Source organism: Mastomys coucha, unplaced genomic scaffold, assembly GCF_008632895.1.
Source record: "Mastomys coucha isolate ucsf_1 unplaced genomic scaffold, UCSF_Mcou_1 pScaffold22, whole genome shotgun sequence".
Taxonomy (NCBI): domain Eukaryota; kingdom Metazoa; phylum Chordata; class Mammalia; order Rodentia; family Muridae; genus Mastomys; species Mastomys coucha.
This window is the reverse complement of record NW_022196905.1, coordinates 70,883,780-70,906,873: the sequence shown is the minus strand read 5'-3', so window position 1 is coordinate 70,906,873 and position 23,094 is coordinate 70,883,780.

The window sequence follows — 23,094 nt, the reverse complement described above, 5'->3', positions numbered from 1 at the left end:
ATTTGCACACAATAACCAACAGTACCTGTGGTTACCTGCATAAGCTATACACAAAACAGAGCTGATTCAGGACTCCAGCAGGGAGCAACAAGGGCTTCCAAGGGTCTACCCTAGCTGAGAAGCTATTAGCCATTGGAGACTACTGGTAAGAAAGATGGTCACTTTTCTTTAGGTTTCCCATGCCACAGTGGATGACTCCATAGCACATTAATACAAAGATATTTCAAATGCAAATAACCAGAGTGTGTGTTATATGCAAATAACCAGAGAGAGTGAGAAAGAGAATGTGTGTGTGTGTGTGTGTGTGTGTGTGTGTGTTTTAATAGCCACTCAAAAATTGTTTTATCTGGTGCAATTTTATGGCCTGCTTGCATGCCCAAAAGGATTTGTCAAAGAACTTCAAATAGAATTGTTTTAGGCCTCTACTGCAGAGGAATTCAAAACTAGATTATTAGTGTGTGTGTGTGTGTGTGTGTGTGTGTGTGTGTGTGCTTGTCACAGTCACATGTAATGATAATAATCACCTTCCATCCATCAAAGTAATTTCACATCTAAGCGAGAGATGGTTTTTCTCTTAAAATTCTGATAAACTTGTTGTGATACAGTGGCATTGACTAAGCAATTAACAAGTAACAGGGCTGAGATTGCAGCCATGGCATAAACAACAAAGCAATTTAAAGTGACATAACTGTCAGGTGAGTGAATCTCATTTGACAGCCTTACCCAGTTTTAATATCTTACTATTTGTGTTCTGGGAGTCATGTAAATGAAGCATGAGAACAAGTTTGCCAACTTTTTTTTTTTTTGCCTACTTATTCATGTCGTATCTAGTCATTATGCTGAAGAATTTTAAAAGATTACAATGAAATGGTATTTAGCTAGGCTAGGATTTTTGAATGTGTGTGTGTGTGTGTGTGTGTATGCACACGTGTGTGTGCAAAAGCTAAGGTGCAGGCACACTACAGAAGCTCGCCAGCTTCAAAATGAACTCTTAAGCTATGCATGAATGTCATAATCTATGCAAGATTTATTTAATACTGTGGAGTCAACTTTTGTAATATAAAAGGTTTCAAGTTTGACATTCGTATACTGAAAATATGGAAAGCAATCTTACCCATTGTGTAGGCTGTACACTGACATGTGTCACAAAACTCATGAGAAAGTGAATGTTTCCTCTCAGGTTACATTTAATATATTCACAGGAAAGTTTGTTCTGACTGCATTGCTGGTGTTTTTCTTTCCCACACTAACCATACATTCTAAGCTCTGCTTATGCACTATCTTCAAGAAACTGTATTTCCAATGACAATTTTGGCCAAACTGAAAACAACTTCAACTTTCCTTCTATTTTGTGTAGTAGAGGAAATTTGGATTGTTTTTAAGATGGCACTAATGTAATAGTTTCTACAGCTAAGAAAATTTAAGTTTATATTTTCCTTTTTTGTTATTAAACTTATATGGGTATTCCCAGAGTGATTCTCAAAAGAGTCAAAAGCATATCTATTGTGAATATGAGTAATATTGGTGTGATTTCCCTTTTATATTAACAGGATCCAATAAATGGCATGTGCCACAGTCATAATTTGATAAGACTAAATGCCCTCTACTAATCCCTTAAATTTAAAAAACAGTTAATTAAAGATACTTACATATTTTTAGGGTATCAAAAGACAATTTCAGTACAAACTGCAAAACCATCTTTCATCTGACTGAGAAGCTGCTTATCTCTTTGGAGATGAAGGAAAAATCTACAAGAACTGAAGTCTCACAGTTGATAGGCTGCCTGTGGAGAAACATGATCCTAGCTATACTTGTACCATTGGCCATTCATATTGTGGTAGAGCTTTTGTTTCTCTGACTGTCTAGGCACAAGTTGATAAACACCTAGACTTATTAAATTAAAGTATTTAACAGACAATAGCCATATTTTTTAAAGAAATTTAGATTAGCTCCTTCTTAAAGCATTAAAATCTGTTTCCATGTTTTTCTATAAAGTACATTCAAATAGTTTTTAGGTTTCTTTGTTTTTGTCAAAATAAGCAAAAATTATAATGGAATTGAGCTTTAATCTTCATTCAAACTGAACTAAAATACAAGTGTGAAGATGAGTGTAAAAATGCATTTAAGAAAGAGAATAGACACAAGGTTGGTCACTACAATGTATCAAGTACTCTGAGAAAGCTGTCAGATATGTCCTTCTCACTGAAGCAGAGACTGAGACTAGCAACAAGAAAGAGTGTGATCCAGCAAGCAGAATTCATAGTGCAGGTTTCTAATATAAATCATGAGCCGAGGCCTCAGGACATTCATTCAAGTCCAGAACCTAATAAGAAAGTTATAAATCACCTGTTTTCCTCCCCAGACAAGCCCAGATTTTGAAATGAGCCACCTGTGATAAGCAAGGATATTTACCAACATTATGAGCATCTTGAGTAACTAGGTCATCTTTGAGAATGTTCTCTTTCATGTGTCAATAAAGAAATTTAGAGAGACTTCCATAAGCAATGAGTGCAAATGTGATCCATATACCACAAGGTTCGCAAACAAACACACTTCAATTTTGACATCTGCCCTAACGCTGCAATGACTTATCTTTCCTTTGTCAAAGTCTAGATGAGCAAAGACTTTTTCAAATAGTCCAAAATATTTAAATATCCAAGAAAGAAACCTTCATCATTTAAATAGTAATATTATTTAATGAGCTCTTTCTTTAATGTCCACAGACATATAAGAAATGCCTATACAAGTATAATGATTTGTGTTGAATGCTACATTCCAGGGAGAGCTTTAAGATACTGTTTACTATAATATTTCAATTTGATTCATGTGAGTTATTCCCTTGTGAGGAATCTATCTGCTGCTTTTAAGATTATTGTAACAACCATGCTGATTATTATGTAGTGGCCAAAAGAAATGTTCCCAGTGTCATATGGGTGTGATTACTGCAACTCTGCTTAAAAGATGAGGATAGTGACTTCTGGATAGGAAACTATAATCAGGGACTATATAAACATGCTTTAACAAGGGCATTGTAGTTGATGATAGACAGAAACCAACTCAAGCAAGGAGCTGAATAGCAGAAGACAGTCCCTGTTTTGAATAAGTATCTTAGAATCTTATGCTTGACCCCAAGTCCTCACCATCAATCAAGAGTCATTGGAACTACTTCAAAGGTATCAACAAGTTTGGGAGTTGTGGTGGTTTGAATGAGAACTGTCCCCCAAAAGCTCTGATGTTTGAATGCCTGGCTCCCACTTAGTGGTGCTATTTGGGGATGTTATGGTCTTCCTGGAGAAAGTATGTCACTGGGATAGGAATTGAGAGCTTTAACTTTGTGCTCTATTTGTGGTTGTGGTTGAAGATGTGAACATTTAGTTTCTGGCTCCAGCTGGTATGCCTGATGTTTGTCACCATCTTATCCTTGACCTTATTGACTCTAACTCTTTGGAACAATAGCCCAAATAAATTCTTTCTTGTCATGGTATTGTGTTTTATCACAGTAACAGAAAAGTAACTAATACAGTAGTATAAAGTAGAAAAATGGTATCTTAAGAATAACTATTTTAAGGAGAAAAAACAATTAAGTGAAGACCACTGAATTGTCAAGTAGAACAGGCAAAAACAAAACAAAACAAAATAACAACAATAACAAAACTTCCTGGTATATTCACTGTTTTCAAAAGGTTCAATATTCAATGGTTTTCAAAAGATATATCTGGAGGACATGAGATGATGTTGTCTAGAAACACTTTTTATCATCACACCTGAGATTATCCCACTGATATCTATGAGGAGAAATCACACTATCATTGTGCTAGCATCCTTCAATACACAGGACAGTCTCCCACAGCAAACCATTATCCATTCCAAAGTATAATTAGTGCCACCGTTGGAAGATCTGCTCTAGGAATGTTACCAAAATGGAATAGTAAGTCCAGTGTATCAAAATCTCTGTGTGTTGTGGCAAAATAGCCAAAATAACCAAGGTGCAGGAAGGAAAGGCTTCCTTGAGCTCAGAGTTTGGAAGTTTCAGTCTCTGATCAATTGGCCTATTATTTTACAGACTACAAGAAGAAAACACACTACTGTAGGGAGTTAATGGATGGAAAAAGTAGAAAGGGATAAAAAAAATTAGGGTCAGATCCTGGACTTCAGTGGCATGTCCACAATAGCATAATTCCTTCTGTCTAAACCCAACCTTCTAAAAATTTCAACATCATCCAGTATTCTTCCATTCAGGGAACCAAACTTTTTAACAAATGAAACTTCAGGAGTATTTTTGAAACCATAGGAGTGACTAAGACATATAACTGTTCATAAATATACATATATTCATGTATTTATACACTTACATACATACTTTTACAAAAATACTAATATTTGGCTCAACTGAAAGGATAAAAAAGTTAACAATAATTGACCTCTTTTGACAAAATGTTGTGTACTATACACGAGGCATTATGATTATGATGCAAACCCAAAAACTTTCACTGTATAGCATCCATTTCTCTCTAATTGGGCAAGTACCTTTCTATATTTATATAAATGTATAATATATATGTATATATAAATGATAGTTAAAGAAAATGAAGCCATGAATTTGAAAGAGAGCAGGTAAGAAAGCATGCAAAGGACTGTAGAAATGAAAAGAAATGAGGAAACAATGTAATTATGTCTTAATTAAAATTAAAAGTATAAAAGAAGTTGTTGCCAAGCATGGTGGCAGCATAGCACTCAAAAAGGATAGGAAGGAACAATGAGGTTCAAAGCCATGGTTGGCTAAGTAAGAGCCTGTTTCAAAAACAAAAAACAAAAAAACAAAACAAAACAAAAAAGTCAAACCAAACAATGACAAGTACATATACCTATAGACATATATGTATAGGACAGCCATAATATCTTCTGTCAGTCATTATTCACTAAAAAAAAAAAAAATCTTTGTTAAAATTTAGGAATTACAAAAAGGGTCAAATGAAAAGAAAGACACAGGCAGGTGCCTTTGCATTTAACTTGAACTATGGTCAAATTCTCCTCAGCTTTCGACTCAGACTCTATACATAAATGATGGATAGTACTTTATCTATAAACAGATTGATGAGGATAGATCAATAGATACGTAGGTAGACAGATAGAGTATTAAATGGATTGTTTTTATATTTGTGAGAGCCATGAATGTGTTTGATACACTGCATACAGTGAATGACATAGCAAGGCCCACAAAAGAATCTCAAGAGCTCTGAGAGACTGCAGTAAACCTGATGACAGAAATTTCATTCATCAGTGAAATAGAAAGGAGATTTGATTATACTGGGCTTAGCCACATTGTTAGATAGTGACACAGAACACAGAACACAAACTCCAGAGCTGAGCATTCAGTGTTCAAACCTTGGGACCACATGAGAGCAGAGTGGTTTAACAAATCATTTTACTGTGCTGTGACTTGATTTATCTATAAAGTGGGATTAATTATAATTCCAGCCTCCTAGGATTGTTTAAGCATTAAATGACTTCATGTATTTGAAGGCTTAGAAAAGTGACTGACATAAAGTTAGTCTAAGTAAGCTTGTGCATGGAGGGGACAGGATTTCACTCCAGTAGATGGGAAAAGAGAAATAATTTTAAAAAGAAAGAGAGATTTTTCTTGAATTTAATTCAGCTTGAGTTTTAAAATGAATAGTATTAAAACTAAAAATTAAAAATGTGGGGGAGGCTGCATTCTGGATAAATAGCAACTATATTGAGAAGATAATAAACTTAATCTAAAATTGCTGATTTGGCTGGTTATAGACATACCTAAAAGACACATCTCTGGACATGTATTAAGGCTTTCCCACAGATTAACAAAGGAGGCAAGATATACCCTGAATGTGTCATTTTGCCATCCTATTTGCAGGGAAGTTCCAGGCCAAATAAATACGGGGAAAAAGGTGACAAACATGAGAAATGTGTCAAAATTAATCTCTTTCTCCTTCATTATCTGTCAATATCTGTATTAGTCAGGGTTCTCTAGAGTCACAGAAGTTATGGTAGTCTCTATGTAGTAAAGGAATTTATTGATGACTTACAGTCTGTAGTCCAACAACAATCAACTCCCAACAATGGTCGGCAGCAGCTGTGAATGGAAGTCCGAGGATCCAGCAGTTGCTCAGTCCCACAAGGCAAGCAGGTGAAGCAGAGCAAACTTTCCTTCTTCCAATGTCCTTATATAAGTCCCCAGCAAAAGGTGTGGCCCAGATTAAAGGTGTGTGTTACCACACCTTTAACCCCAGGTGACCCTTTTTGAACTCGTAGATCTTCCGGTCTTAATCTTCTAGGATTCATAGCCACTATGCCACCACACCTCTAATCCCAGATGATCTTGAACTCATAGATCTTTCTATCTTAATCCTCTGGGATTCAATCCACTATACCTCAAGATCTCCATGCCAAGATTCAGGTCAGAAACTTGTATCTCTCAGCCTCCAGATTAGGGCCAGGTGAGCCTTCTAATTCTGGATTGTAGTTCATTTCAGATATAGTCAAGTTGACAACCAGGAATAGCCACTACAATATCTAAGAAGCTCCACTCTGCAGCATGGCCATAAGCTGTTCCTCCTACCTCCTCCACTGTGATGGTTTTGTTGTGAACCAAAATGAACCCTTCCTTTCTGGATTTACTTTGTTATATCACAAAGGTGAGTCAGGTACATAATACAACAGATTTCTTTCTTTGCTTACTGGTATTTATTTGAAATCTGAAGAACTAATTAAAGATACAATAAAGGAAATACAGAAAATAAAGATGTCCACAGAGGCCAAATTCAAGGAGGAATGATTTGTAGCCAGTAGGAAAATTTGAACTAAGAAAGACCTCATAGAAAAGGCTAGAAAGATGATTCAGCAGTAGAGAACATGGTCTGCCCTTAGCAGAGGACCTGAGTTCAGTTTTCAACACTCACTCTCACATTGGTTGGCTCACGACCATCTGACTCCACAATAAACTGATAGAACTCTGACTTCAACAGGCACCTGTATGTAAACATGCATGTAAACTCATCTTCCCCCTCTACCCCTGCCCACACATACACACATATTAATTGTAAATTTTTTTATTGTATATTTCCTTTATTTATATTTCATGCTATCTCCTTTCCTTGTCCCCCCCCCTCTGAAATGAAAATCCCCTATACAATCCCTCCTCCCCCTGCATCTATGAGGATATTCTTCCACTCACCTACCCAATCCCACCCCCCTGCCCTCGAATTCCCCTACACTAGAGCATCTACCTAGTCTTCATAGGACCAAGGGCCTCTCCTCTCATAGATGTCTGACAAAGCCATCCTCTGCTACGTATGCAGCTAGAGTCATCAGTCCCATGTGTACTCCTGGGTTGGTGGCTTAGTCCCTGGGAACTCTGGGGGCTCTGGTTGGTTGATATTGTTGTTCTTCCTATGGGGTTGCAAACCCCTTCAGCTCCTTCAGTCCTTTCTTTAATTCCTCCACTGGGGACCGCACACTCAGTCCAATGTTTGACTTCGAGCATCTGCCTCTTGAGTTCTTTGTATATATTGGATATTAGCCCTCTATCAGATGTAGGGTTGGTAAAGATCTTTTCCAAATCTGTTGATTCCCGTTTTGTGCTAATGACAATGTCCTTTGCCTTATAGAAGCTTTGCAGTTTTATGAACTCCCATTTGTTGATTCTTGATCTTAGAGCATAAGCCATTGGTGTTCTGTTCAGAAAAATTTCCCCTGTGCCCATGTGCTCAAGGTTCTTTCCCAGTTGCCCCTCATATGCAAATCTACAGAATAATACTGAAGAGGAAGACAAGCCACTGAGCACCCATTTCAAATGCTGCCTTCTCAGGGAAGCCATTATCTGACCACAGACTCTGTTAAGCCCTCCTTAATCGCTTATGCAGCCTTTGCTTGTTTTTCATTTATCATTGTCAGAAATGATTTTATTTACCATCACATAACAACTATTTTTGTCTTCTTCCATAATGTAAGCATGGTAAGAGCAGAGACCATTTTGTTTTCTCTTGTTTGCAAGCATGGGATAAATAGCAAATGTGCAGTGCACAAATTCGGTATACACTCAAGTCCTACATGAACAGATGTTCATATTTATGGACAAAGACCCAGGTCAGCCAGAAGCTATGGAGTTCACTGAGAAAGCAAACTGTTGGTTTTTCCAGAAATAAATCTAGAGTTAATGAGTGACCATATGGTTTACATATTGAGACCTAGTGATTTGGGGAATAAGTAATACATCCCAGAAAATTAGAAACTGACAGTAAAAATGTCTAAGGGTGTTTAAAACACTAAAAGAAGCTATGTGATGGACTACATAGAAGGCTTTTAAACCCCAGAACAACAGCAAAATCTGCTAAGTACATAGAGTATCAGTATTAAGTCTTTTCATTCAAACCTCACCAATCATTCAAGCACGAGGCTATCAAGCCAAAAGTTTTTAAAGCATTTTAAGGTTTGAGAGTCACTAGGTTCTATGAAACTTAAAGTGGACTGGTCCTATGATTCCACAAGCAACAAATAGCTCAGAATACCCATACCCTTAAGTAAAGTGTGACTACTCCCTGGAATCTGAAACCAAGAAAACTAATTTGAGTAATTCTGTATCATGTCAATAGCTTGGCTTTTTAAAAACCTTTAGAAAAAAATGTTAGGATTAACAGCAAATTTCTCCTGTTAGTCATTCTCAAAGCCTTAACCCTGAAAAAATTAATAAAAAACAAAAGTGGTATTATTTTGTAATAACTTCCATAGTGATTCATACTTTATCAAAATGTCATTTTCTTGATCAAAAATGCCTATTTGCTGCTCTTCTCAATGTTAATCAGGGAAGTTTCTCTTTGAGGTAAACACGGGTGAATGCGAAGATTCCCAGCTATTCAAAGTAGCTGGAATCCATGACAGTTGAGTGCTAAGCCCAAGACACGTATAGCATGCTTTCCATACTCCATGGAACACTTGGAGAGAGGAAGTAAAAAGGATGTCAAAGTGATGAAGGAAAATAAAAGGTATGATAAGTCATGTGTGCATGGCACAACCTTCACAAGCAGGAGTTCACAGTAGCTAAGGTCATCTGTACTCATCTTGCATAATATTGGTCCAGCCAAAAATCAGTCACAATGGAAAAAGTCTTGAGGACCCTATCCTTCATGCTGACCTATTGAATTACCATAGATTTTGTGAAAGGAGTTGGTTTCATGTATTCAATTTGTACTTACTAGTTTTGTGGGCCCCAAAGTATGGCATCAAACCCCATGGGCATATAGATAGACCTGGTTAAACTCAGTGGGTCACAAAACAAAACAAAACAAAAAGATGTGAGTGTGGCAAAGGGATTTTTAGGTACTAGGGAGGGTAATAACAAAAGTGGGAAGATTGGAAAAGGTGGAGAGGAGGAGTTTAAATACATCTGTGAATTGTCAAAGAAAAAGTAATAATAAAAAAAAATCAAAGAGCTTTTATAAAGCTCTGCAGAACATGGTATACTCAACGTAGGTAACACAGACCAAAAATATGATCAGAAGAGCTGCTGACAGAATCCAAAAGGTTGCCTGTTTTCTGTGACTCACAGTGTGTCCTAGTTAAGGCTGCCATTGCTGTGATTAAACACCATGAACACAATCAAGTTGGAAAAGAAAAGGTTTGTTTGGCTTATGATTTCGCTTCAGTTGTCACCAAAGAAGGTCAGGACAGGAACTGGAACATGGCGGGAACCTTGACTGGAGGTGATGCAGAGGTGAGAGCAGGCTGCTGCTTGCTGGTTTGCTCTTCATGGCTTCCTGCCCACTTTAGGTTCTACCTAAAATGGGCTGGGAACTCTCCACTGATTACTAATCAAGAAAACACCCTACAGACTTGTCTGCATGCAGCACAAATCTTCAGGAGATAGTTTCTCAGTTGAAGTTCCTTCCTTTCAGATGACAATAGCTTATGCCAAGCTAGCTAGAATAAAGCCATCCAGCCAGTCTGCCTATTTAAAACTTTTTTGGTGATTGAATATGAGAAGGATTCTCAGGTGGGGCAGTCTCTGGATTGTCCTTCTTTCAGTCTCTGCTCCATAGTTTGTCTCTGCCACGCCTTCCATGGATATTTTGTTTCCCCTTCTAAGAAGGATGGAAGTATCCACACTTTGGTCTTCCTTATTGAGTTTCTTGTGGTTTGTGGATTGTATTTTGGGTATCTCCTGAGAGGCTCTGCCAGTGCCCGACTAATACAGAAGTAGAAGCTCACAGAGCATTGGACTGAGCACAGGGCCTCCAATGAAGGAGCTAGAGAAAGGACCAAAGGAGCTGAAGGGTTTGCAGCCTTTTAGGATGAACAACAATATGAACTATTACCCTCAGAGCTCCCAGGGACCAAACCACCAACCAAAGAGTATATATGGTGGGACTCATGGTTCCAGCAGCATATGTAACAGAGGATGGCCTACTCAGTCATCAATGGGAGAAGAAGCCCTTGGTCCTGTGAAGGTTCTATGTCCCAGTGTAGGGGAATTAGAGGGCCAGGATGTGGGAGAGGGTGGGTTGATAAGTGTGTGTGGGGGGGAAACAGGGTTTTTTTTTTTCTTTTTTTTTGGAGGGGAAACCTGGAGAGGAGATATCATTTGAAATGTAAATAAATAAAATATATCTAAGAAAAAAAGAAAATATCTAATAAGAAAAGAAAAAAAAACCTTTTTTAACTTGGATATATGTGGATAATAAATAATACATAATTCCTTTTTGCCAAAAGTAAATTTTTTATACACTATATTCTGATAATAGATTTTCTTCCCCTAACTCCTTTGCAATCCTACCTCCCCACCCCATTCTTCCAATGTCTTCTTTCGCACTCTCTTTTTGAAAAGCAACAATCAAACAAACAAGAAAAGGCAAACCAAAATTGAAAACATAATAAGAGAAAGTACAACATACGTGCCCATACACACACACACACACACACACACACACACACACACACACACACACACATATACCCCCAAACATTTAAAAAATAAAAATAAAAATATAGACAAAAGAGTATTGTCTTAGTCCGGGTTTCTATTCCTGCACAAACATCATGACCAAGAAGCAAGTTGGGGAGGAAAGGGTTTATTTAGCTTACTTCCACATTGCTGTTCATCACCAAAGGAAGTCAGGACTGGAACTCAAGCAGGTCAGGAAGCAGGAGCTTATGCAGAGGCCATGGAGGGATGTTCCTTACTGGCTTGCTTCCCCTGGCTTGCTCAGCCTGCTCTCTTATAGAACCCAAGACTTTCAGCCCAGGGATAGCACCACCCCCAAGGGGCCCTACCCCCTTGATCACTAATTGAGAAAATGCCCCACAGCGGGATCTCATGGAGGCACTTCCCCAACTGAAGCTCCCTTCTCTGTGATAACTCTAGCCTGTGTCAAGTTGACACAAGAAACCAGCCAGTACAAGTATTAAGACAAAAAATAAATCTCCAAATGCAGGAACACGAAACCAAAGCCTACAAAAATGCTACTGAGTTGGTTTGTGTTGCCATCTACTGCTGGGCGTGGGGCCTGCTCTGAAGTGTGGGTGACATCCTCAGTGAAGCACCACTGGAGAAAACTAAAACCGAGGGAAGGCTAATTGGAGATAGCTTCTGGTTTAGGAGAGGGAACTCCCATCTACTGCTCCCTCTCAGCGCTGCACCATGTGGGTTACAGCTGGCCTGTGCTGCCACTGTCTCTGTGAGTTCGTGTGTGCACTGATCTTGTTGGATCTGGTTTCCTTGGTGTCCCTCATTCCCACTGACTCTTCCAGTATTTCTTCCTTCCCTTCCACATAACAAGTATTCCTGTCTAATGGTGAGACTTTGTTCCTTCAAGGTCAAATGGAATGGGTGGTTTTGGTTGCTTTTCTTGTTTTAATTTTTGTTTGTTCAATTTCTTTTTCGTTTTAGAAAACTGTATGTTCTCGTATGGGGATGTGAAGAACAGATGTGTCTATAATTCTGTGTCTGTAATTCTAGAACTCTTTATTACATTTGACCTTTTTCTTCATTCCACATTTTGAAAAATATAAGTAGGAAAAAAAGGAAGTTTAAGTAAATAAAATTGTAGTTGGTTGTGGTTCATTAAACAGTATAACCTGAATGAAGTGTTAGAAAATTGAATTTCATTGAGACCCTGAAAATATGTATGAGTTACACTGTTGTTAACAACTTTTCAATTAATTTACTTAAGCATTTGCACAATTCATTTCAAATCAGAAGAAACAATATGAAATGCTGAATAAAAAACTAGCAATCTGTATGAATAATGCTCATTAAAATACAGGAAGAATTCAGCACTATCTCACCAAGAGTACCGTCTAAGCAGTATTCAAGCATACGCCAGAAGTTTCATGGTTTCTATAAAGTACACCAAGGGATCTTAATGAACGCTAATTAATCAAAGCAATATTTAGTTCCATTTCCAATTAACTCCTGCAATGAAAGTTTGTAAGAGAGAATATGGATGCTTGAAGACAAGTCTATTAGTTATTTAAGCATTACTTATTTATGCTCTGACTACATTCAGAAATAATTGATTCAGACCACAATGGAAGTAATCAATAGAGGAAAACAATTTTCAAATGCACAGGAACAAACAAAGCAGGCAATATGTAAGGACAGGGAAAGGAAAGTAATTAGAGAATGAAACCTAGGCTAAAGGACTTATCACACACACACACACACACACACACACACACACATTTATCTTTGAATTTCTTTGACTTACACAGCAATTGACCAAGTTAATCATAACTATAAACTTAGAATAGCAAATTATATCTCTTGTGCATCATATCAGCAATTTGAATGGATTTCTACTTAATATCTCCAATTTTATTTTATTGAAATGTGACTTTTTACATAAGACCATGAAGGCAGTGAAATTTTATACCTATTTCTATTGCACATGGCTAGCCATGTATGCTGACCTAACCTGAAATAGACTTAAAGAGTATAGTCAGGAGGGTAAGATGGATTATTGTGTCATTTCCGGTAGTCCTCTGGAATAATAAATGTAGGTTTTGATGTTAAGTTTCCCTGAACTATGGTAGTATTCTGTGAAAGATTATTCCAACCCAGGGAGGCATTCAAACACTTGAAGTTTATATATCTGAAGTTAAAGGCTGGCTCTGCCCTGTGAATGCTTGGCAACTGACATTGTTCCAAAGAGCTTAAATCTACTCCATAGACAAAATGGCTCCTGGCATATAAAAGATCAACTATAAATTAATGATGTCAAATCACCCTGCCAAGAAGCAAGGCATATTGATTTTACCAGCACTGTTGATACGGTGTACAGAGATTTTGTGATTTTTTTTTCTTTTTTATGAACCAGTTAGGGCAGGATTTAACTTCATTACATCAATAAAAATAAGACCAGCTTGACTAATTTATTTACTCAGTGGACAAGATTGAACATCGGGTTTCACTTTTGAGCATGAGAGACGTTAAGTTGTTGCTGGTGGTGGTGATGCTCTGTTGTTAATGCTTTCTCCATCCCCATCAATATGTTCAGTACAGTAGATGTGTGTCAATCATCCTTATCTGCATCACTTAAAGATATGGCTTCAAGGAGGTTTAAGGAGAGGATCGACTAGGAAGAAAGACTCACCTTGAAAGTGAGCACCTCCACCCCATAGCCTGGTGTCACTGGATAGAATAAGATGAATTTTAAGGTAGTCTTGAACTTGGACCATTGCTGTGTAAACTCAAGGAGTTAAAAGCTAACTTTTTGCATATCTAATCTGTGCTGCATTTAAGTGTAAGTGGGCAACTGTAAGAAACCCCACTGCCGAAGACTCTGCCACAACAAACTGTTTCCTTCTCAAACTAGACACAAATATAGATCTTTCATCTTTCATCCTTAATTTGATTTTTTCAGGTATACATTTACAAGAAGAAAAGTAACTACTGTGGTGCCCATTGCATATCCAAATAAGGAGCCATCACTTATATTAAGAAATTTATTCACATAATCAGGTAACTTGAAGGTAGGCTAACTCTCCCCACTTCCTTGCTCTAGATATTGATCTGAAGATGCAGTCATATTCAAGTAGACAGACATCAAAAATACCAAGAGGAGTACTCCATTGTGTAAATGTACCACATTTTCTGTATCCATTTCTCTGTTGAGGGACATCTAGGTTCATTCCAGCTTCTTGCTATTATAAATGGGGCTGATATAAACATAGTGGAACATGTGCCCTTATTACATGTTGGAGCATCTTCTGGGTATATGCCTAGGAGTGGAATCACCAAACTGATTTCTAGAGTGGTTGTACCAGTTTGGAATCCCACCAGCAGTGGAGGAGTGTTCCTCTTTCTCCACATCCTCACCAGGATCTGCTCTCCACCTGCACTTTTTATATTAACCATTCTGACTGGTGTGAGGTGGAATCTCAGGGTTGTTTTGATTTGCATTTCCTTGATGACTAAGGATGTTGAACATTTCTTTAGGTGCTTCTCAGCCATTTGGTATTCCTCAGTTGAGAATTCTTTAACTCTGTACCCCATTTTTAATAGGGTTATTTTGTTCTCTAGAGTCTAACTTCTTAAGTTCTTTGTATCTATTGTATATTAGCCCTCTATTGGATATAGGATTGGTAAAGATCTTTTCTGAATCTATTGGTTGCCATTTTGTCCTATTGACAGGATCCTTTGCCTTAGAGAAGCTTTGTAATTTTATGAGGTCCCATTTGTCAATTCTTGATCTTAGAGCATAAGCTATTGGTGTTCTGTTCTCCTGTACCCATGTATTCAAGGCTCTTTCCCACTTTCTTTTCTATTAGTTTAAGTGTATCTGGTTTTATGTGGAGGTCCTTGATCCACTTGGACTTGAGCTTTGAACAAGGAAATAAGAATGAATCAATTTGTATTCTTCTACATGCTAATTACCAGCTGAACCATTTATTGAAAATGCTGTCTTTTTTTCCATTGGATGGTTTTAGCTCCTTTGTCAAAGATCAAGTGACCCTAGGTGTGTGGGTTCATTGGGTCTACATTGCTATTCCATTATCTACCTGCCTGTTACTGTACCAATACCATACAGTTTTTATCACAATTGCTCTGTAATACAGCATGAGGTCAGGGATGGTGATTCCACCAGAAATTCTTTTATTGTTGGTAATAGTTTCACTATCCTGGGTCTTTTCTTACTCCAGATGAATTTGCAAATTGCTCTTTCTAACTCTTTCTAACTCTATATCCACTCAATGATAAGTGGATATTAGCCCAGAAACTCGGAGTACCCAAAATATAATTCACAGACTACATGAAGCTCTAGAAGAAGGAAGACCAAAGTGTGGGTACTTCAGTGCTTCTTAGAAGGGGAAATAGAATACCCATGGGAGGAAATATGAAGACAAAGTATGGAACAAAGACTGAAAGAAAGACCATCAGGAGACTGCCCCTCTTGGGGTCTATCACACATATAATCACCAAACCCAGACACTATTGTGAACAGCAAGTGCTTGCTGACAAGCTCCTGATATAGCCGTCTCCTGAGAGGCTCTGCCAATGCCTGACAAATACAGAAGTGGATACTCACAGCCATCAATTGGACTGAGAACAAGGTTCCCAAGAAAGGAGCTAGATAATGGACCCAAGGAGCCAAAGGATTTGCAACACCATAGGAGGAACAACAATACAAATCAACCCAGTATTCCCAGAGTTCCCAGGGACTAAACCAGCAACCAAAAAGTACACATAGATTGTCCCATGGCTCTAGTGTATATGTAGCAGAGGATGGCCTAGTAGGTCATCAATGGGAGGAGAGGCCCTTGGTCCCATGAGGGGGCTCGATGTCCCAGTGTAGGAGAATGCCAGGACCAAGAAGCAGAAGTGGATAGGTTGGTGAGCAGGAGGAGTAAGGAGGGGATGGGGGGGGGTGTTGGAGGGGAAACCAGGAAAGGAGATAACACTTGAAATGTAAATAAAGAAAATATCTAAAAAAAATGCCAAGAGGTAGAAAAATAATTACACAAAATAATACCTAATTCATAATGGGTCTTGATTGGAAAATAGACAGAGAAGAAACAAAAATGCTTCCTTTCTTGGTTACATAAAATTGGAATGATGGAGAACAGTACTTCTGAATATGGCAAATATTCTTGGAGCATTTGTTGTGTTCATACTCCAGGCCAGTCCATGGGTTACAGTCATAATCAAGACAGACACTCTGTCCTTAATAATCTTAAAATCTAGTATAAAAATATGCTCTAGGTATAAGCTAAAGAAAAAATATTTAGCAGACTGCATGGAAGAAAATTCATAAATCCACTCATAACGTTCGAGGATCAAAAGCTGCTCAGACGGGAAGAGATCAGAGAGCTGTGCAGAAGACACATTTGTGGTGGGAGTTAAAGATGCATATGTAGGATCTGATAGAAAAGAGGAGTTGGACAAATTAGTGAACAGCAAAGCAGAAAGCAAAGGAGGAACTGGCACGTGGAAACTGAGAGTCCCATCGGAGTGTCCATGGGCATGGATGAAGGACACATGTAAGTTAACAGGGGGCATGAGGCAGGACAGGTGGGTTACATCCAGTTCAGGAGATGATTAGAAGCCAGACTACAAAGCCTGTTCTTCAGTCAGTATGTGATGGGAACCCACAGGAGACTTTTGATTGAAGGAGGTACATCATAAAAAGGGAGCTTTACGAACCCTAAGTTCCTTAGGTGAATTTGAGCAATGTGAGGCAAAAGTCAATCAAGACCAGCTGGGAGTCCAGACAAGAGGTAAAAGGGCTTGAACTATGACAGTGGGAATGGAAATGAGGAATTAGGAAAGAATGCTGAGCTCTGAACCCATTAGGAATCACCCGCGGTAACTGATCTGATCATAGCAGCCTTGACACCTCCATTAACTCCCTAGCATTCCATCTCGGGGAGCAGAAGATCTGAAAGACCTGAGGCAAATTACTTCTAACTCAAATGCAAGCCTATTCTGCCACCATTTGCATGATGAATTCTACTGCACATAGTCTGTAGCATTTGACTGACTTTTTAAGACCACATGCTATGTTAACGATATTGCAACCTTTATCCCACTGTGCTCTTTTGCATATCTTTGCATTACTAAATTCAAAGATTTGCAATGAATTACTCATTAGCTTTTTTTGATGATCCTCCCTCTACCTGGTTACAAAGGAACTAGGTTGCAGTCCTCGATGAGATTACATGATGAAAAATCTCATCAGTCCCCTTTTCCTCTTAACAAGCACAACTTTCTTTTTTATCTTAGCTAAGGTCGGCTTTATCTTGTTAAGACACAGATGCATACACAAGTTATGATGTCATAACTTGCAGAAAGGCTAGAACAAAATCCAGTATTCTAATAGTAATTAGTAAGAGTACATGTCCAAGAATATTGAGTATATGTATCTTTTCTTTATGTTTCAATGGTACACATGGGTTGTAAATAGGGTCATAACACAGACCCTAGTGTTATGCATTTACAATTCATAGCAATCCTCCAGTGTTTGAAAATATGAACCTGAAAGTCACACATCTTGTATTCTAGACTTCATATGAAGACTCCATGACTTGCTAGCTGTGAGATCCAGGAAGAACATGAAACTACCCCAGACCTTCCTCACCTTAAAATGAGAGGAGAATTTCAGTGACCTAATATGTTTTTTGTTGTTGATTAAGATTATTTTTTTTAAAAAAATCTATGTAAATCCCTTGAATATTGTACCAAACACATAAAATATGAACTATTATTACAATGTTAGTATCAATTAACTCATACTAGAGATCTCTTATCTTCTAAACTCTCTGTGAAAATGACAGGTATAATCTCACCTTATCTTAGAATAGGTAAAGAACTGAAGCCCAGTTCACATTCATTTACTCATCCATTCATTCAGAGAAATGTACCTTGGCATGGAAACTCCAAGGTCTAACTCCCCCCTTTGGTGCCTAAAATAGCTCTCCTTCCCTTGAACAGTCATTATTCTATGTCATTTAAGACTGTCTAAGGACTAAGACAACAAAGGCTCCACTTGCATCCATCATTGTAAATTAAGAACATTTAAAATATATATTTTTAAAAATCGCTTCCCTCAAAGACACTATATTATCTGATCATCCCCAGGCTAGCAGTAAAGTGAGGGCTTCAGTTTTGATTTTGTCTTAAATTTAAAAATGTCCTATAGTCCATCCACTTCACATGAAATTGTTTCACCCCAAGGTAACATGTTTTGGTTTGTAAAATAAAAAATAAATTGGAAACTTTTCTGTTTTCTATTTCCTTGAATGTGTAAGCAGAAATTCTTACATCTTCCATATCGACTTTTCTCAAAAGATACTCTACTGAGTGGTCCCCTGAGGTATCTTTTGTAAAAGTACGAAAACAAATGTAGAAAATTCTGTATTCCCTATTTCTGGTCCCCTGGGGAATCACACCATGGATACTTGTATGTTAAAGACTCTTTAAAAATCCCTTCAGAAATATTCATCTTAAGCAATGAGTTATCCAGAATTTTAATATCTTAGTCAGACTTTTATTGCTATTACAAAATATATAAGATAAGCCCCATATAAGAAGGAGACATATATGTATTTCGTTAGGTCAGACTATAGTAATCCAGTCTTGTCTTTAGGGGCCTGTGGTGAGGCAGACCATCATGACAAGATGCCATAGTTATGCAGAGCTAATCACTTTATGCTACCATGGAAGCAAAAAAGAAAAGAAGAACCAGGGTCCTCCTAGCACTTCAGTGACCCAGCCCCATGATCTAACTTTTCTTTAACATAAGTGTTCCACAGTCTTTCAATACTGACATGGCCTGTAGACCAAGATGCTAATGGATGGCCTTGGCTGTTGGGAGGACATTTAAGATGCAAACCATAATACTTTACCTTTTAATAACATAATGTAATATTACAAAGAAAATTTAACATGTAAAATGATGTTTTTACTTTTAGTCTCATCTACATTTTAATTAAGTCAGCGAGAACCCTCAAACTACTTTCTAAATTAAATAAACTCTAGACAAATAGTTCAAGAGATTGAAAGCAGTCATTTATTTCTTAAATGATGTCCACCATTGATCTTTTTAAGGGATTGCTATTCTTAAAGTTATTGAAACAAATTATTATAGGTGACCAGAGTTTAATTAAAAAGTTAGCATAGTGAATATTTAATAGTATTAATATGCAAACTATTGGGGGGGCTGTTTTTTAAAAGCTGTCTTGGAATCTCAGTTAAATTATCCACAGGAAATGTTCATTTTGTAATTTTTACATACTTCTGTAATCATTGAAGGAGCGATTTCATACCTACTGTGTGACTGGGCTTTTGATATTTGAGAATCCTAAAGGGACGCTTTTAATCACCATGGGTTGTATGTCACCAAACAACCCATCGGGAAGGAGATGCCATGTGGGCTTCTTAAAAAAAAACACTGACTTTTGATCTTCTCTTCAACCTAAGTAACATGTAAGCATGAAACAGTGATTCTTTCTGGATGATCAAAGTACGGTTTTAAAGACACATCTGTTTAGAACTCCCAATTACATGTTTTACCAAAGCACTCTCAAATTCAGTAGGGCCACTGATCTAAAGTGAAGTGCAAATTAGCAACACACATGTCGATGGTACCTGGGACTTAAGCTCCACTACATCAAACTGGATGAGAGATTTTCTCACCAATTTTATCAGCTTCTGTGTCAGCTCCCAACTAATGCAAGTTGTGGGAGAGGGAACCTGAAAACCAGGGAAGAAATGAATAAGACAGAAAAGTATAGACAAGAAGCAGACTTTTAGGTTGTGGATAAGATGTTCTAAAGTTCCACAGATGGACTTTGTACAGGTTTTTCATGTTGCTGTCTTTTCCAGGGACTTTTAACTTAATGAATGAGTATGTTTGTATTATAAAACATTATGTGAAATATAAAATGACATGTTCAGCACTTCATAATTTGAAGTGATATTTCCTCGTGGCTTGTCTATATAAAATAGACTTCAGAATTTCAATAAAGAACCATATCTTGATCATTTTTTTCAAAGTTCCATTCACCTCTCTTGTCTGATTATTCTCCATTTGTATCTGTTTTATCTATAAAAAGAATATGAAGAAAATTTACTTTGTATTAAGAAATTGACCACTGGCTTAAAGACTAGTTCTAAACACAAAACTGGTTTAATCAAGCTCCCAAGAGACACATACAAAGAGTATTATAGATTTAGATTGGGGTTCATACTGTGAGTAACCTATTTTCTGTAGATGGCTCAGATTCATTTTTTTCCTCTGAAATGTCAGTTTGATATTATGGAGTAATTCATAAAATTTTGATTACTACTCCTTTCTCACATTATACCTATTATAATTCAGGAACACATTTTATTAAATTTCGTTGGATTCAGAGATATATATGTGACTTTGCATACATCATATGACTGCTGATTTACAGAATCATGATCCACTGGGGTGCTTAGTGTCGTGTGTTACTTTCCTCCATTCCTCCTGCCTCCTTCTCTACACCCTGTTGCTCCATGGATTACTCCACTACTATGTCTGTGTAGAAATAACATGACTACCTTTTTCCTCTACACACTTAAGAACAACAGGCTATGTACCCTCTGTTTGTTTTGCTAATCTTAGAGAGAACATTCCCTTACCTCTGTGAACCTAGCTGCTATATTTCTGTAAGAAGAGACTGGTGCCTCTTTATCACAGCTTTCTTCTGACTCATGGAATCCAAATTTTGTGTCTGGTTCTCTATTTTCATTATGTCCCAGTGTCTACAATAATAGACGCTAGTGGTTCATAAGGACACAAAAAAATGTAATCAAAGTCATTATTGTCTCTCATCAACCAATATATGAGCATAGAGTACATGCCATTGGAAATATTTTGGCACTATCTGTCCACTTTTAAATTAAAGATCAGAAAAGGGAAAGAAAATAAAAGAATAAAGTTGTTATCTGTTTACATCACCAAAGGAAAAGCTAGTTGGAATTAAGGATGAAAATGATGGAATTTAAGTAGGCAAATTACCACTACCCTGGCTCATTTATCTTTTGAATTTTAAAGAGAAAACTAAATTTCAATTTCAATTTTCACATCTGCAATATTAGGGAATTGCTCTAGAACACTGTTCTCTACTGCTTTCCAAAACCAATTCATAGGCAGTGAGCAGAGTTTAGAAATTATGCAGTCTTGCCCACATTGATCCTGAATTTATGTTCAACTAGCGATGTTTTGAAATTCTTAATAACTTTTTAAAGTTAGACCTCCAGGTTTCATTTTTATTTATGCTTTGTGAAGCTACTCTTGCTGATTCTATCATTTTTGGTGATTTAATTAACAAAATATGTGATTTTGAGATGAGTGTTTTGTTGCTAATGGGAAATAGATGAGAAGAGGAAATGTCTTGGCATATCACATGTGACATTGTAATGTCTATTGCAAGCCCCAAAAGACAGCCAAGGAGCCAATCCTTATGCAATTGCACTAGGAACTTTTTATTCAAGCTGGAGCTTGGTCTCACCACCAATCCTGACACAGCAGGATAGAAAGGTGAAGTCTTGAGCCCAATTTCAAGCAGGCATTTAGAGAGGTAAGCAAATAAGCAAGGAGGTTTCTAGCCTGGCGCATATATGATTAGAGGCTATTATGGAATTTTGTTGCCCTATAACTAATTGGCTGCTGCTGGGAGCCAAACCAGAAACTTAACTTCTGGTTTCCTCCAGATTGGTGATTGTTAGGAAGTGAAGTGCTAGGGACAAGCTTGTTACCCGGAAGTAACCTGGAAACTAGTGCTAGGTGCAGGTTTGTTGGGGAGTAAACTGGAAACTGCTTCTAGACTCTGGCTTGTTGGGGAATAAGCTAAAACCAGTGCTAGGTGCCAGCTTGTTGGTTAACTTGAATTCATCATTGGGTCAGGTTCTCTAAGGTAGAGTCTGAACCAAGATCTGATCTCTTTATATAAGCACTTTATACTGAAATCCTTGCTTCAACTCCATTTACACACATTCAAATATGTTTGCTGGAGTCAGCAGAAACAAAGTGAAAACATCTATATATACACTTGTTTGAAAATGAAATCTGTTTTTATATGAATTAGTGTTAATAAATAGCCCAAAACTAAGCTCTCTACCACTTCTAATACTCTTCCATGTTTCTACAATTAACAAAACTTCTTTTCTGTAGATTTTATTATCCAAGAGCAAAATATAGTCATTCCCATGAGAGGAAACATGTACTTAGGTAGCCAGGGATGTAAGATGTAAAAGTTATTTTAGGTTTATTCTAGACTGCATCCTGATCCAATCATTTTGGGTGATTTAATTAATACAATTATTGATTTTGTTGCTAATGGGGAATATTTACCAAAAATCAGTATTTTGTTGTTAGTGGAAAATAGATGAAAAGAGGAATTCAAGGTCAACCTAGCCTACATGAGATATTATCTCTGGATACAAAGCAAAAGGAAAAAAAACTAGAGAAGCTTAAATATTCTCACCATGGGCTACATGCCAGGTTAAAGTTTAACCAGGGCTACATAATGAGACCCTGCTTCAATACATCCCCTGGAGCTGTTGGTCAGGAATATTCCAGAGACCATAAACTGATCCTAGCTATTATCATTGCTCTTGCCTGTCTATCAGAATGTGATGATAATGCTCATTGCTAAGGACTCCACACACTTTGGTCACAAAACATGGAGAAATGAAGTTGGTACTAACCAAAAACTTCCTCTCTATTAGCTAGCTTTGGCACTGATCAATGATCTGGGGTAGGGTGTCAGTAACAGTCTTAACTATATATTAACTCTGTGGATTACAATTATGAACAGACTGGCAAGAAAGTAATAGAGGCACAAATATTAAGGAGGCAGCCAACCACTTTTAGATTAGACTTAAGATCTTCTCCAGAGGAGGATACTGACATTGGGAATATTTGATACTGTAAATCTGGCCAAGAACTCACTGTTCAAGATCAAAATGTCCCAGAAGTGAACCTACTACCACATGGTATCATACTGCACTCAAATTTGTATCTGTGTGTAGGTAGATTAGAGCAGCTCTCGGATCTTATCAGGGATGTTTCTTTGTTTGTGCAGTAAATAGTA